General features: G+C 30.3%; 1 protein-coding gene across 2 annotated transcripts in view; it reads right to left on the reverse strand.

The window, feature by feature from the left end:
• tiam1a (TIAM Rac1 associated GEF 1a) overlaps positions 1-17,550 on the reverse strand; it is a 74,025-nt gene that overhangs the window by 43,490 nt on the left and 12,985 nt on the right. The gene's annotated exons all lie outside the window — the stretch shown is intronic.

Genomic DNA, 17,550 nt, shown 5'->3' on the forward strand with positions numbered 1-17,550 from the left:
TCTAGAGACTTGAGGTGGGTTCTTTTGACTTGGACCAGTAAGAAAACACCTCAGACCACCTTAGCAACACTCTAGCCTTGATTACATGCATAAAAACCTCACAAATCTAGTTTTTATTGTAATGTTCTTGTGTTCCCATGTGTTGTTTCTCGCTGCCAAATGGTTTGTGATTTAAACCGTGTGTGTAACAGAAACATGTGTGCATGTGTTTGGATCACGTCCAGCTTCTACAGTAAGGGTCAACAAGACCTTAAGGCCAATAAAGTGAGAGATAGAGACCCATCAGATGATTTCTATTCTCAGGATGACAGCAGGCTGTGTGTATGTTTGTTTGTGTACACGAGAGCAGCGGTACTGCACTGCAGTCTACTCAACCTTGCTGTAGAGTTACATAAACTAGAGTTGACCCCATTTTTCACCGCACTTCACTTGTTTTTGCAGCTCTGAGGGATTGAAAACTGAAAATGAAAATTGTGTCATTAATTACTCACCCTTGTTGTTCCTAACCCGTAAGACCTTTGTTTGTCTTCGTAACACAAATTAAGATATTTTTGATGAAATCCGAGTGCTTTCTACAACAGCGTTTTAGTGCCATGTTAAAAAATCTGAAATTACGAGATTAAAGTCACAATATTTTAAGGATAAAGTTACAATGTTTCAAGAATAAAGTCAAGTGTTTCGAGAATAAAGTCGAACTTTTGAGAATAAAGTTGAAATTACGTGAATAAAGTCGAAATGTTTTGAGAATAAAGTTGAAATGTTTTGAGAATAAAGTCGAAATTATGAGAACAAAGTCTAAAAGTTTTGAGAATAAAGTCGAAATTACGAGAATAAAGTTTCAATGTTTTGAGAATAAAGTTGAAATGTTTCGAGAATAAAGTTGAAATGATTTGAGAATAAAGTTGAAATTAGGACAATAAATAAAAAATGTTTCGAGAATAGTCAAAATGTTTAAAAAATAAAGTTGAAATGTTTCGAGAATAAAGCTGAAATGATTTGAGAATAAAGTTGAAACAAAAAAAGCAGAAATGCTTTGAGAATAAAGTCGGAATTAGAATAAATGTAAAATGTTTTGAGAGTAGTCAAAATTTTTCGAGAATAAAGTTGAAATTAGGACAATAAATAAATGTTTCGAGAATAGTCAAAATGTTTAAAAAATAAAGTTGAAATGTTTCGAGAATAAAGCTGAAATGATTTGAGAATAAAGTTGAAATTTAAAAAAAAAAGCAGAAATGTTTTGAGAATAAAGTTGGAATTAGAATAAATAAAAAATGTTTTGAGAATAGTCAAAATGTTTCAAGAATAAAGTCGAAATGTTTCGAGAATAAAGTCGAAATTATGAGAACAATGTCGAAATGTTTCAAGAATAAAGTCGAATATTTAAAAATAAAGTCGAAATTACGAGAATAAAGTTCAAATGTTTCAAGAATAAAGTCGGAATGTTTCTATAATAAAGTTGAAATGTTCAGAGAATAAAAGCAAAATGTTTCCAAAAATAAAGTCAAACTTTTGAGAATAAAGTCGAAATTCCGAGAATAAAGTTGACGTTTCAAGAATAAAGTCGAAATTCCGAGAATAAAATCAAAATTTTTTGAGAATAAAGTTAAAATGATGAGAATAAAGTCGAAATGCTTCGAGAATAAAGTTGAAATTAAGAGAATTAAGTCGAAATTACGACAATGAAGTCAAAATGTTTAGAAAATAAAGTCAAAATGTTTCGAGAATAAAGTGGAATGTTTCGAGAATAAAGTCAAAATGTTTCAAGAATAAAGTCAAAATGTTTTTACAATAAAGTCAAACTTTTGAGAATAAAGTTGAAATTCCGAGAATAAAGTAAAAATGTTTCAAGAATTAAGTTGAAAATTCAGAGAATAAAGTCTAAATGTTTGAAAATAAAGTAGGAATTATGAGAATAAAGTCTAAATGTTTAAGAATTAAGTCAAAATTACGAGAATAAAGTCGCAATGTTTTGAGAATAAAGTCGAAATTACGAGAATTAAGTCAAAATGTTTCAAGAATAATGTCGACTACACACACAAGGACTGTTTTAACAAGGTCTTTCTGGGCTTTAAACTTGTAAGTTGCGTTGCTGTCTATGCAGGGTCAGAAAGCTTTGGATTTCATTAAAAAATATCTTGATTCGTGATCCGAAGATGATCTTAGGATCTTAGGATCTTAGAAGGTCTTAGGGGTTTGGAACAACATGACGGGTGAGTAAGTAATGACAGAATTTTCATTTTTGGGTAAACTATCCCTTTAAAAGCCTGGAAATAGCTGTCCAAGATGGTCGCTAACATGCCTTAAAGAGAATTTCCACTGTCTGTTTTTCCCCTCTTAATTTGGGCTGTGATGGTATATAAGCATATGTGCGCTAATCAAACACAGATCTATCACCATCTGATCTGATTCCATTAAAAATCAAATCTTCGGCTTCGAAAACATACTCCAGATGGAATATCTCAGCGGGGATCTACAGTTAAAATGTCAGTGCAGTCATAACCAAAGGTTAGTGAAAATCGATGAGAGAAACTGTGATCCCGACGAGCCGAGCGGCAAACGTGAGTCAGCGAATGAACCGAGTGACCTGCTGCCCACTCTCCTTCCCTCCCTCCTACTCCTCACCTACGTGATGCTGGGATTCAGCAGTAATAATGTGTGATAAATCAGCGTGACGACAATAGACCCTATGCTAGCAGTATGATCACTATGTAAAACTTGAATATGTGGATTAAGATGCTCATGTATATTGTTGTTGTTTGTGAATGCGCTACATGTTTTGTTATCTCGGAGCCGGACGTCTCCTGCAGGGTAGAGGCAGGTGGAGAGGATGGAGGAAGGGTGTGTGGTGGTGGAATAGCCTGCTGGGCTTTGCAGTGTCTCACTGTGAAACTTTAATCACAGGCACTTAGGAGGACACCTCCTCCACTTCACTTCCCTCACTGTGAAAGATGTGCTAGCCTGAGCTCCGTTATTAAAGCACACACACCCAGCTCACACTCTCTGATCTCACCTCAGCCTTCACACCAGTATGAATACTGCTACAAAATTATAGACAACACTATGTCAAACTAATGATTCTTTCTCTATCTATCTATCTATCTATCTATCTATCTATCTATCTATCTATCTATCTATCTATCTATCTATCTATCTATCTATCTATCTATCTATCTATCTATCTATCTATCTATCTATCTATCTATCGTTTTTCCACTTCTCGTTCTTTCTTTCTTTCTACTTTTTCAATTTTTCTTACTTTTTCTTTCTTTCTTTCTTTCTTTCTTTCTTTCTTTCTTTCTTTCTATCCTTTTGTCATTTTGTTTTTTTTTTGGTTTTCCTCTTCTTGTTGTTTCTTTCTTTTTTGTTTCTTTCTACTTTTATATATTTTTTCTCTTTTTTCTTTCTTTTCTATCTATCTCTTTGTCATTTTGTTTTATTGTTTGTTTTTCCACTTCTTTCTTTCTTTCTTTCTACTTTTTCCATTTTTTTCTTTTTCTTTCTTTCTTTCTTTCTTTCTTTCTTTCTTTCTATCCTTTTGTCATTTTGTTTGTTTTTCCTCTTCTTGTTCTTTTTTCTGTTTCTTTCTACTTTTATGTATTTTTTAATCTTTTTTCTTTCTTTTCTATCTATCTCTTTGTCATTTTGTTTTATTGTTTGTTTTTCCATTTCTTGTTCTTTCTTTCTTTCTTTCTTTCTTTCTTTCTTTCTACTGTTTCTATTTTTCTTTCTTTTTATAATTTTTTTTTCTTTATTTCTATCTTTCCTTTTGTCATTTTGTTTTGGTTTTGTTTTTCCACTTCTCTTTCTTTCTTTCTTTCTTTCTTTCTTTCTTTCTTTCTTTTTTCATCCAGGTCATTTTCCATTTATTATTTTATTTCTGTTTTGTGTTTATTTTTATTTATTTTTTTCATTTCTCTTTTTTTTTCCTTTATTGTATTTTTCATTTTGTGTTTATTTGATCTATCTATCTATTTAACTATCTATTCTTTTTTTCTTTGTTTTTCTATCTTTTTTCAGTCTACTTTTACTACTTCTCTCTTTTTTCATTTTTTGTTTGTTTTTTACTTCTTTTTTCTTTCTTTCTTTTAATTTTTCTTTTGTCATTCAGGTTATCTTCTGTTTATTCCATTTTTTTCATTTTGTGTTTATTTGTTCTTCCACTTCTGTTCTCTCTTTCTTTCTTTCTTTCTTTCTCTCTTTCTTTCTTTCTTTCTTTCTTTGTCTACTTCTCTTCTTGTTTTCTTTTTAATTTTGTATTTGTTTTCCACTTCTCGTTCTTTCTTTCTTTCTTTCTTTCTTTTTATTTCATTTTTCTTTCTTTTTTCATACAAGTTATCTTATTCCACTTTTTCATTTTGTATTTATTTGTTTTTCCATTTGTTTTATTCTGTTTTCTCTGTCTTTCTTTTTTCTTTCTTTCTACTTTGTCTACTTCTCTTTTTAATTTCTTTTTCTTTTTGTCTTTGTTTTCCACTTCTCATTCTTTTTCTTTCTTTTTACTTTGTCTACTTCTCTTATTTATTTTGTGTTTGTTCTTCCACTTCTTGTTTTTTCTTTTTTTATTTAATTTTTCATTCTTTTTTTCATTCAGATATCTCTGTTTTTCCACTTTTCTTTCTTTCTTTCTTTCTTTCTTTCTTTCTTTCTTTCTTTCTTTCTTTCTTTATTTCTTTCTTTCAACCTGCTAGTCTTCCATTTATGATCTTTTTTCTTTCCTACTGTGTCTTTAACATCACATTTGGTCTTTCCTCCTTTCATATGTCACATTTCTTTTCATCATCTTTTTTCATTCTTTTTCCGTCCCCCTCTTTGATGAATGTTTTCTCCCCCATCCTGTCTGCAGATGAGCGTAAAGCTAATGTTTGGCCGTGAGGAGGGTGTGCATTGTAACAAAATAATGAAACGGACTGACTCTACCAAATGTCCCGCTCCCTCCTTCAGATACTCTTTTGTTTGAGAAGAAAGAGAGGCTGTAGAATAGATCACCAGCACGAGTTGAGTGTTAAAAAATCATGTTATCACAGCCTTACTTTCTTTAGCCAGTCTTTAGCTTTCTCCAGCTAGTTCACACTATAATACGGCCCTACAGGTGACACAAAACACTCTCAACCTTTATAAGAAATATAGCAGCTAATAAAACACTTTATAGATCTGTAGCACACAGTAAACCTCCTCTAGCTTTCAAAACTGAGCGAACAGATGGTTGGAAGGTATAAGTGGGTGCGAAACGAATAAAGCTCTTTGAAACCAAATTCAAAAGTGGAGCGACGAGTCACAAAATATAGCATTACTGAAGTATAATCATCAAAATGTCCTCATTTATCACATTATAGATGATTAAAGCACAGACAGGCCTTTTTGAGAACAACTACGGCAAAATTGCAGCCTCAAATAAACTCCAAGTCTGCAAACCTAATTCACTTAGATATTATAAAAAAGCACTGGGAGGCTCTTATCAGTCATTTATCATGGAAGAGAAGATAGTGAAAAGGATGTTCACTAGACAAAGAAATGCAATGAGTGATGACTGCTGTAAGTGAGGGGGAAGCAAACACAAATGCATTATTCTCATCCCCTAAACCCGCTCCCATTAGTCCAATACTTAGTCTTTTTGTTTCTGCTGCTTGTCTTTAATGCCTGGGGCAAAGAGCAAGGTTTAAAATCTCCCCAAAGCCCAGCACTGCTGCATCGAGTTGAGCAAGACTACGGGGCTTTTAAATGCACACCCAGACAGACAGAAAGAAAGCGAGTGAGCACAGGAGAGACTGGATTAGAAATGCTCCATTGTTCCCTCAGATGGAATCTGTAATTTTGCATGTGCACAATCTAGTCTTGTTAGTATAATTGAGAGAGCGCAGACAAAGACACAAGAATAATCACTGCCCACACTGTCTTTGTCTGTCTCTGCTGACTGATTACCACACAGATAGGCTACTAGTGCTGGGCCATGCAGTTTCATATGTTTACAACATATTCTATTTTAGTTTGTTTTGATAGTATAAAATAGACCCATTTTGTAAATATTGCAACACTTTCCTGAGAGCCATCTCAGTAGCAACCTCAGTAGCAAATATGCCAATATTTTTGGGAAAGTTTGATTTATTTATGGTAAAGCTGTCACAATTAGTCAATTCGAGTACTCGATTTCAAAAAAAATCCTCAATTGCATTGTGTCTGTGTCGAATAACCGGCAAAATACCGGAAGTGGCACATTCCACGGATGAGAATCCATGAAACGCATAGAGGGTTTGCACTTACGTCACGGTCTGGTCAGTTACCCAGATGCACGGCCATACTGGCATTAAATACGTTGTTCTGCTAATTTATGCTGTCTAAACCACAGTTACTTGTATGCACCATGGGTCTGAGAGTAACGCAATTTCAATTCTCTGTATGTCCTGTACATGTGGCAGAACTGACAATAAAGTTGATTTTGACTTTGACTTTGACAGGGCGTAATATTTTGACAAACTGACCCTGATAGCACACATGCATCACGTAGACGTCTATTTGATTGTCTGCATTTACATCTGGAAGACGTTTCCTATCAGATGTCAAAAAGACAGCTATTTGATGTCTTTAAGAAGTTTATGATTTAGAATGTATGTAAAACTGACATCTTACAAATGTCTGTCAGATGTTTGTACACAGCAGATGCTTTCCAGATCAAGTGATTTTTAACAGACATCTTGCAGACGTACGTGTGCTGTCTGGGGAAATTATGCTGCGTTCCAGACAACGTGTAACCTGTGTTTTTCCACCCTTCTACCAGTGAAAATGCACTGGAACGGCAGTCAAACCCGTGACTTCCCACTCGTGAACTCGTACTAGATCGATGGACTCCCAGTTACGAGTTCTGACGTAACATAGCCCGCGAAACAACAAAGTCAGCCCTAATGGGTGCGGTGTTTATGCAAGTGGCACACGGTGGAAAAATAGAGCTTAGGACAATATAACGTTGCAATCAAATTAATAATAATATAAAAATAATAATAATTCATAAATGTACCCAGGCAGTTTGGCGTGACTTGCCTGGAACGCTACAAAGTCGTGAGTCGTGGTTTGAAGTGGTGATTTACCAGTATAAAAACCTGCCTGGAACGCAGCATTAATAGACGGTAAAGATATGTACAAGCAGTATTAATTAAGATATTAGCCTAATATTTCACCAGCCTGACTGGAAATGATAAGAACAAACATGAATGTTGTCAAGACTCTTGCCCTGGAAATCCTGTTTGAGTTTGGCCACAAACGCCTTTTGTTCCTCAGACAGATTTTACGCACTCTTCTCAATGATTTGTTATAACTTTTGGCAGTCTATAGTACTCCAAATGTTTTCAGAGCGATTAGTACAGACCAAAACAAGACAATAATTTACCATTTTAGCAGCAATAATCTGCAAAACATTCGACTTTCGTTCGATTCAGTGGCATTGTTTACGTTCAGTGCGGTCAATATGGCCGATCCGTCAATCGTAGGCTACATACTATATTAAACACATTTAAAAATCATAATAAAGCATAATGCTATTGTGAATTCACAAATGCTACGATTCAAATAATAAATATATATGTGATGCAGGGTTAATATATGCGCTTTAATTATTTACATGCGTGTAGGTTATGTACCTGCGTCTCAGATCGGCTCCGTTCACAGTAAATGAAAACTGAGCATGAACTGTTATCATTTACATGTGTGGAGCGTCTCAAACTCCATATTTGTATATTGAGCTGGGTTTATTGTAATTTGTAACGTTCATCTGGCAGCGCATCGTGCACCATTTCATCGGATTTGTAAGGTAAATCATTTATAAACCTTCTCAAACACAGGAGAATACAGCATTGTGTTTCTCAGTATGCTAACTGTTCATTGCGATTTCAAAATAAAAGTTTAAACCCTCGCTCTGAGTAAAAACGTTTTCCACCAATTCAATAAATTCCAGTGGCTTGAGCATTTCTGTCATGAGGAAATGGCCAAATATTAAAGATTATAATTGAACATTTGAATTAAATGTTGTTTAGTTAAAGGTTGTATCAGAGATTCTAGGCAGAGCGAAAGTCCACAACACCAACCCCCTGACGGTGATTGGTTGGAACACTGTTTGTTTTGCTGTGGAATCGTTGGTAGCACCGATTTTTTTTTATGGCATATCTCAGACCCTAGGCTGACCACAGAGACGTGTTTTTTTACAGCCAATTTATGGGGCAGACAGCGAGCAGATCGTGAAGAAAGGTCAGCTGAATTTGACACTTTGTTTCAGGCTTGAAATCGCTGATACAACCTTTAATATTAAACAAGGATTGAATCACGTTGTAAACATGTAAAAACATTTGCCAGGCCACTGGTGCCCTCTGCAGTCATAATGTACGTTAGCTCTATTGTTCATAGTACACTATGTATTTTAACAGTTTTGTTTAATAAAACCATGATTATTTCGTTTTTGATAGTTTATTTGAACTACTGTTGCCTCATATTCACCCAACTCAAATTGCTAGCTATACCAACAGCCTGTGATTATAAGAAAATCATGACTAGTTATTTTATTTTTGAATTCTACAGAAATCCACAGAGGTTTCTGCTGAATTTCGTGGTCACTGTTTCTTTGTAAGCGCTGTCATGGAATCGTAAGTAGAATCAATACCAAAATAGTATAGAATGTCACTAGCACAATTGTTTTGTTTATTTACAATCACCATGTCTCTTCTGACTGACTTGCAATAGAAAAGGAAGCAACTTGTTGGTTCCTGTCGCAACAGCCACCAAATACTTTACACTTTTAACACAGACCCCACCCACCCAAACACACACACACACACACACACACACACACACACACACACACACACACACACACACACACACACACACACACACACACACACATACACATACACATACACACACACACACACAAACTTCTCAGATATCAGATAATAATGTCTCCTTCTTTTAAGTCCTTTTGCCCTGACATCTTTTTTTCTTTTTCTTTTGTTCGGTGTGATCTATAGGTGCACTTCTTTTATTCCTTCTCTTTTATTCTTTAACCACCTTGTTTGAACAAGGGAAAAACACTCTCTCACTTCCCCTCCACTCCTCTACCCCGTTTTCTGTTCATAACAAGTCTAATTCTGCTTAGTCAACACACCTAAGAACTATTTTACTAAAACATGCTGAAGTGAACTTGAGATGAAAACACAGCAGGTCATTTTCCAAACAGTGCTGATGCTAAAAATCCCATCGGGTGTTTCACGGGAGCGCCATAAATCCATTCTCGCTGTAATAGTGTTGACCTTTTTCTTTGTGGCTGGGAAACCAATTTAAGATCCCTCTAATAGTCCTTCCACATTCACTGCTAATTGGTGCATGTCTCTTTAAACAATACCTAAAACCCTGAGCACCCTGAAATCCTCCCTGCCCATGGGCGACTCTCCTCATTTCTCGCATTTTTCCACAGATTCCTGACAGGGAATGACCAACTTAGCTTGAGATGAGAGGGACTTGAAAGCCGTGATGAAACACCCTTAGGAATAATGGGAAAGAAAAGGGAGTAACAGAGAACAAGAGAGAGACTGACTGTGAGAGGGGTTAAGCAGAGTTTAAAGAAGAGACTTCATAAGAAGCTTATCACCACAGGTACTGAAGTATTCACATAGTTTTGTTACTTGTATCATCACATGGAAACGCTATACACACCAGGATGGAAAGATTAACATCTTCTTTTCCAAGGAAAGAGAAAGAAAAACAAGCACCTATAAACCTCAGTCCAACCAACATGAAAATACTGATATAAGCATAACAAGACAACATGTCTTGATAAAGTTTATAATATAACATAATATAATGTAATGTAATATAATATAATATAATATAATATAATATAATATAATATAATATAATATAATATAATATAATTTAATATAATATAATATAATGTAATATAATATAATATAATATAATATAATATAATAGGTACTATATAAAAACATTTATTTAAAATTTTAGGTCTTCATAATATATTTGTATTTATCTGTATTTAATTAATGTTTTTAATATAATATAATGACAATACATAATATAATTAAAAATAAAATAAAGTAAATAAAATAAAATAAATCTTAAATAAAAAAAAATACCTACAATTAAATAAAATAAAAATAAATAGATAAAAAAAAATCCCATACTGATCCGTTTGACTTCAGGTTGACATCAAATAATGGTAGTTTAAAATAAAATAAATCGTAAAATTCAAAATAAAATAAAATTAATACAATTATAAACAAATAAAGTAAAAAAAGTAAATAAAATATATCTAAAATAAATAAATCAAATACAATAAAAAGAACTAAAATAAACTAAATAAAATAGAATAAAAAAAACATAAAATAAAATAAAAATTCACTGCAATACATAAAAAAAATCCTATTGGATTTTAAACCACATTCAAGTAGTTCAGTGTCTAAAAATAATAAATAAAATAAAAAAATTAAATAGAATTTTAAAAAAGAAATTCAAAATTGTAGGTCTTGATAATATATTTAGATTTATCTATATTTTTCTGTTATAATTTGATCAAAAATGTTACTATCAATTAATAATATGTAAAAATATATAATAATTTTTTATTCATTTTAAAATTTATGTGGACTAATGTGGACTAACATGTCTTAATAAAGTTTATATACAATAAAATATAATACAAAAGGTATTATATTATACTGTAATATTAAAAGAAAAAATTATGTCTTGATAAAGTTTATATATTATAATATAGGTAGCATAATGTAATATAATATAGTTATTATATTAATTTATATTATATTATATTATATTGTAATATTATTTCAAAATGATAGTAAAAGTTATTCAAAATAATATTACAGTATTATATAATTCCTATTATATTATATAAAATATATTTATCTACATTTTTCTGTATTTAATTAATTATTTTATATAATATAATATAATATAATATTTAGTATTACAAAAATAATAAATCTAAACAAAACTGAAAAGTAGTGAATACTTACACTGCTTATAAAATATAAATAATACAATTTTGAACGCACTGCTACTGAAACTGTAGCACTTCTGTAAGGCTGACCCGGGACCAGCTGGGGTCATTTCCTGATACCATCCCCCTTTTGCTCCTCATTCTTTTTTGTCACCTCTGTTCTATTTATAAAAGTGTTACAAAGCTTCCAAAGTCAAGCAATTTTCGGATTTTGAACATCTATCTCATATTCAACATCCAATAGTGCAAAACCTATAACTTAATCATTTAAGTCAACCTACAAAAACTCAACTGAATGTTTCTCCAATGCCAGACAAAAGGAAGTCCTATTGTACACCCTTCAGCATGTAATCATTTTCATAGGACTAGTTCTAAAGATCTTCAAAGGACAGGAGATATGAACTGTCCATTAATCCAAATGAAGTGACAAGACTCCCCCCTCATGTCCTCGGGCTCTTGACCGTGTCTGTACTCCGCAAAGCTCAATGAACTCGTAATGAGCGGCTGATGCTTCAAACGCAGACCACCGGTGTGTCAGAGCCCCCCGTCTACCTCAGACAGCCCGTCTTGGTTTCTCGTGTGGCGTTATCATCATTTATGTTATTATTTGATTGCTTCTTCTATAAGAGCACAAGAGCAAATATGGCCAAAATAAAAATGACAAATTTTTCACAGGAAACATCCACCTGCAGTGCTAAATAAAAATGTTGATAGTTTTAATCTATAATGTGACTTTGTAGATAATCTATCTGCCACCGGTCAGAGTGGAGGAGGATTGTGGCTATTTCCTCTGGGACCACCAGACCGGTTTCCTCTCTTTTGTTCAATAACGCACCATGACCTGGAATGCCATGTTATCTGTGCCTTTCAGACGTGTTAATGATAGAGTGATGATGAAACAACAAAGAGGAGAGACTGATAATATACCACAGTGACATCCCATACTGATCAGTTTTGACTTCAGGTTGACATCAATAATGTGGTTTAAAATAAAATAAATAGTAAAATTAAAAATAAAATAAAATAAACAAAATATAAAATAAAATAAAATTAAATAAATCTAAAATTAAAAAATTAAAAATAAATATCGAAATAAATAAAACAATAATAAATAGAATTAAAAATCCCATACTGATCAGTTTGACTTTAGGTTGACATCAAATAATGGTAGTTTAAAATAAAATAAATTGTAAAATTCAAAATAAAATAAGACAAAATATAAAATCAAATAAAATAAATAAATAAAATAAATAAATAAAGTAAATAAACAAAGTGAATAAAATAAATAAAGTAAAAAGTAAAGTAAACAAAATAAATCTAAAATTAAAACTAAATATAATAATAAATAACAAAATAAATAAAACAATAATAAATAGAATTAAAAATACCATACTGATCAGTTTGACTTTAGGTTGACATCAAATAATGGTAGTTTAAAATAAAATAAATTGTAAAATTCAAAATAAAATAAGACAAAATATAAAATCAAATTAAATAAAAAAATAAAATAAATAAATAAAGTAAATAAACAAAGTGAATAAAATAATAAAGTAAAAAGTAAAGTAAACAAAATAAATCTAAAATTAAAACTAAATATAATAATAAAAAACAAAATAAATAAAACAATAATAAATAGAATTAAAAATCCCATACTGATCAGTTTGACTTCAGGTTGACATCAAATAATGGTAGTTTAAAATAAAATAAATTGTAAAATTCAAAATAAAATGAAAATTAATAAAATATAAAATAAAATAAAATAAATAAATAAAGTAAAAAATTAAGTAAATAAAATCAAATAAAACTGAAAAAAAGAGAGAAATAACTAAAAAAATAACAAAAATAAATAGAATTTTAAACAAATGTAATATATATTTAATGTAAAAAATAAATAAATAAATAAAATAGAATTCCCAAAAAAAGTCCCATACTGATCTGTTTGACTTCAGGTCGTCAAATAATGGTAGTTTAAAACAGAATAAATTGTAAAATTCTAAATAAAATAAAATAAATATAAAAATAAAATTTAATTATATTAAATTTAAAATAAAGAAGTTAAGTGAAAAATAAATAAAATAAATAAAATAGAATTTTAACAAACATAAATAAAAATAAAAATAAAAATTCATTGCAATACATAAAAAAATCCTGTTGGATTTTAAACCATATTCAACTGGATCGGTGTCTAAAAATAATAATGATAGTTTAAAATTTTAAATAAAATTTAATTTAATTAAAAATAAAGTAAAGATAAAGTAAAAAAATAAATAAATAATAATAAAATAAAATAAAATAAAATAATCCTATTGGATTTTAAATCACATTCTAGTAGATCAGGTGTGTAAAAAATTTGTTTGACATCAAAAAAGGTTGTATGGAAAAAAAGGTTCAGGGACTGGTTTGTGTGTGTACTGTTAAAAAAAAAAAAATTATATATATATAATATATATATATATATATATATATAAATATAAACTAAAAGAAAACATAATAAAAAAATTAAAAAATAAATAAAAAATTACAAATAAAATAACACTAAAAAATTAAATAGAATAAAAAAGGAAAAAATCCTATTGGATTTTAAATTACATTCCAGTGGATCAGGTGTGTATAAATTTCACACTGTTTGACATAAAAAAGGTTCAGGGATTTGTTGATGTGTATACTGTAATCTCGAATGTAAACCTCGGGTTGACATCAAATAATAGTAGACCTGTGTCTGATTTTCTCTTAAAATCCTTGTGGGGACCTCTCAAATCTCTGTCTTTCAAAAGGCTGCTGACCTGCGGATGAAGCTGGATCAGGACTAGCCCCATCGAGAGCCTGCCGTGTCTCAAATAAACCCCTCTCTAAGTGCAGGGGCCATCCTGTATGCTCCTCAAAGGGTTTCTCATCTCCAGCACAGAGCTTAGCATATCTCGTCTGCTGCTCTCATTCAACCCATTTAAACCTCTCTGAGGGGGAGACGGAGTCTGCTGTTCCATAATTACGTCGGTAAAATAAGCTAACCGAGACCGACTGTGGGGAGCACATATAGACTCTCAGGGGATCCAAAAACACTTTCTCTCAATGTCTAAAGTCACGTTCATCTCTCTGATCTGTGCTTTTGTTGAGAATGTCTAAAGCCATATGCAAAGCTTTCAAGCCAAGCAAAAGTGCTAAGATATTCATAAAAAATAATTATTTTATATTTTATCTAGTTTTATTATTTCATAATTGTCATTACAAAATTAGCCATATTTTTGGAATTTGTTTTATTAAATTTCTCAATAAAAAATGATTAATTTTATTTTATTCACTTTATTTTATTTTATTAATTTATTTTAATACATTTGTATTTGTTTACATTTTTTATTTGTTTTTATTCTATTCTATTCTATTCTATTCTATTCTATTCTATTCTATTAAAATTTTCGCTGCTATATTTGTGGGCTTTCAACCAAAAATGCTGAAATATTCATAAAAACTATTCATTTTATTTTATTTTTATGTTGCAAGCTGTATTATTTATTTAACCTTTTTATTTTATAATTGTATTATTTTGAATTTATTAATTATATTTTTATTTTATTTTATAATTTTTTGGGGGTTTATTTTTATTTTATTCTATTATTTTTTTTCTCTATTATATTCTTGGGCTTTCAACTAAAAGTGCTGAGATATTCATAACTATTTACTGTATTTTATTTTATTTTAATGTTACAAGCTGTATTATTTATTTAACTTTTTTATTTTATAATTGTATTATTTTAAATGCACTAATTATATATTTCTTTTTATTTTTTTTGTATTATTTTAATTGTATTAATTATATTTTTATTTTATTTCATTGTATTTTTTATTTATTTATTTTAATTTTATTCTATTCAATTTTACTCTATTATATTCTTGGGCTTTCAACTAAAAGTGCTGAGATATTTATTCATTTAACCTTTTTATTTTATAATTTTATTATTTTATATGTATTAATTATATTTTTTATTTTATTTTATTTTATTTTATTATTTTTTGGATTTATTCAATTATTTGGATTTATTTTTATTTTATTCTATTCAATTTTACTCTATTATATTCTTGGGCTTTCAACCAAAAGTGCTGAGATATTTATTTATTTAACCTTTTTATTTTATAATTGTATTATTTTAAATGTATTAATTATATTTTATTTTATTTTATTATTTTTTGGATTTATTTAATTCTTTGGATTTATTTTTATTTTATTCCAAAATTGCTGAGATATTCATAAAAACAATTAATTAATTTAATTTAATTTCTTAATTGTCTGTACAAAATTAGCCATATTTTTTCATTTCTTGCACTGGACTTGAAAAGTGCTCAGATATTTATTTAACCATTTTATTTTATAATTTTATTAAATGTATTAATTTTATTTTTATTTTATTTACTTAATTTTTTGTTTTATTTAAATCTTTGGATTTATTATTATTTTATTCTATTACAATTTTCTCTATTCCTGTGATTTTAAACAAAAGTGCTGAGATATTCATAAAAGCAATAATTATTATTTTTTTTTTTTTTTAATTTAATTTAAATAAATTTCTTAATAATCAAAATTACAAAATTAGCCATATTTTTCTAATTTGTTAGATTTATCAATACAAAATTAACCTTATTTTTATGTTACAAGCTGTATTGTTTATTTAACCTTTTTATTTTAAAATTGTATTATTTTCAATTTATTCATTTTATTTATTTTTTTATTTATCTCTTGGATTTATTTTTATTTTATTCTACTCAATTTTCATCTATTATATTCTTACATTCATAATTCTGATATATACTTGTGCTGATTTTCAGTGCAATTTTATGAAAAATAATACGGCTGTCTTCTGTAGAGCTTGTTCATAGCTAAAACTGAATTTCTTGCATAACTGATAAATTTTACAGTATTAACACTGCCATTTCCCCATTTATTAATGTGAAGCTATATAAATAAATGTGACTGATATTTACTAAATTCTAATTGGATGAGCAACTTTCAAGGGCATTTTAATACACCTGACCACACATTGTATATTAATGCGAGTTGCTATGTTGCTTGGCAACAGTACATAGTATTAATGGAACACCTGTGTTTTTTAATCATTATGCTGGTGCTGACACTTCATACAAAGCAGTAAGTCACTTGAGACCATGTGTTACAGTGATTTTACCTCCACTTCACATCAGCGCTTACCCACGGAGAAATCACTGTAACGCATGGCCTCTCAAAGATTATTGCTCTGTTTTTTCAGGTGTGTGTGAGATTCATCATTATGGTCATACTCATGTCTATATCCTGATGTTCCACACCCGCACACAATTCATCGCCATCATCCTAATTCATCTAGATGCACCAGTCATTATCAGGTTAGAGGCAGTGAAGTTGGGGGAAATGGAGTGTAAATGGGGCTAATTTGTGTCCTCTGTCTGGGGAAAATGGAGTGATGACATGCAGGAAGAGAAGAGGAGGAGGAGGAGGAGGAGGAGGAGGAGGAGGAGTACTGCAGATGGGTCCCCTCACTGATCAGAGGGGAAAAATGTTTGGCTGAAGGGCTCACGATTTACACACTTCCAATGACACGCTTGAACAAAGAGTGCCAGTCTGGGGGAAAAACAAGAGAGGGAGAAATCGCGAGGGCAACAGACAAAAGGATAAATGTGGACGAGCATGTCTGGATACTGCTGTGTTTTCTTCTCTCATTCAAAGATAAAATAACAAAATAGAAAAAGACAACATTTAAAACAGCACCCAATTTGTTCTCCAACTATATGGTATATGATAAATTGAGGCATATGAGACAACACACATGTCAAAGGAAATTTTAAGCAACCACACTTATGCTGTGCCAGTCGTTCATTATTTCCTACACCTGTGAATTCCACAATTCCTTACTTGGGGACAGAGGAAGTGAAAATGGATTTAGACACAGCTGCAGACACTTATGTGTGATGTTACATAAACATCATGTACTGATTAATGAAAATCTACCGTAAATCTGAATCTGGTAGTTTAGACTGAGGTGCATTTCTCAAATAAAAGAAGAGAAAATATTGGTTCATTGCAAATAAAATATTTCATTAAATGAAATGAATAAATGTTAAATACAATTATCAAATAAAAAGGTTAAATAATAATGCTTGCAACATAAAAGGTTCTAGAGAAATCTAAGAGAAATTTAACAAAAAACAAAACCATAAAAAATAACACAAAACACAAAACTACAAAAACTAAACAAAAAACAAAACTATATAAACAAATAGCAAAAAAGCAAAACCACAAAAACTAAACAAAATCATCAAAAAACAAAACAAAACCACAAAAAAAACAACACAAAACCAGAAAAACAAACCACAAAAAACACAAACAAAACAAAAACGGACAAAACATGAAACAAAACCACAACAAAACAACAAAAAACAGAACCACAACAAAACCAGAAAAAAAAAACCCAAACAAAACCAGAAAAAACTAAACAAAAAACACCACAAAACAAAACAAAACTACAAAACACAAAATGCGAAACAAAACCAAA

Source organism: Garra rufa, chromosome 23 (genome assembly GCF_049309525.1).
Source record: "Garra rufa chromosome 23, GarRuf1.0, whole genome shotgun sequence".
Classification (NCBI taxonomy): Eukaryota; Metazoa; Chordata; class Actinopteri; order Cypriniformes; family Cyprinidae; genus Garra; species Garra rufa.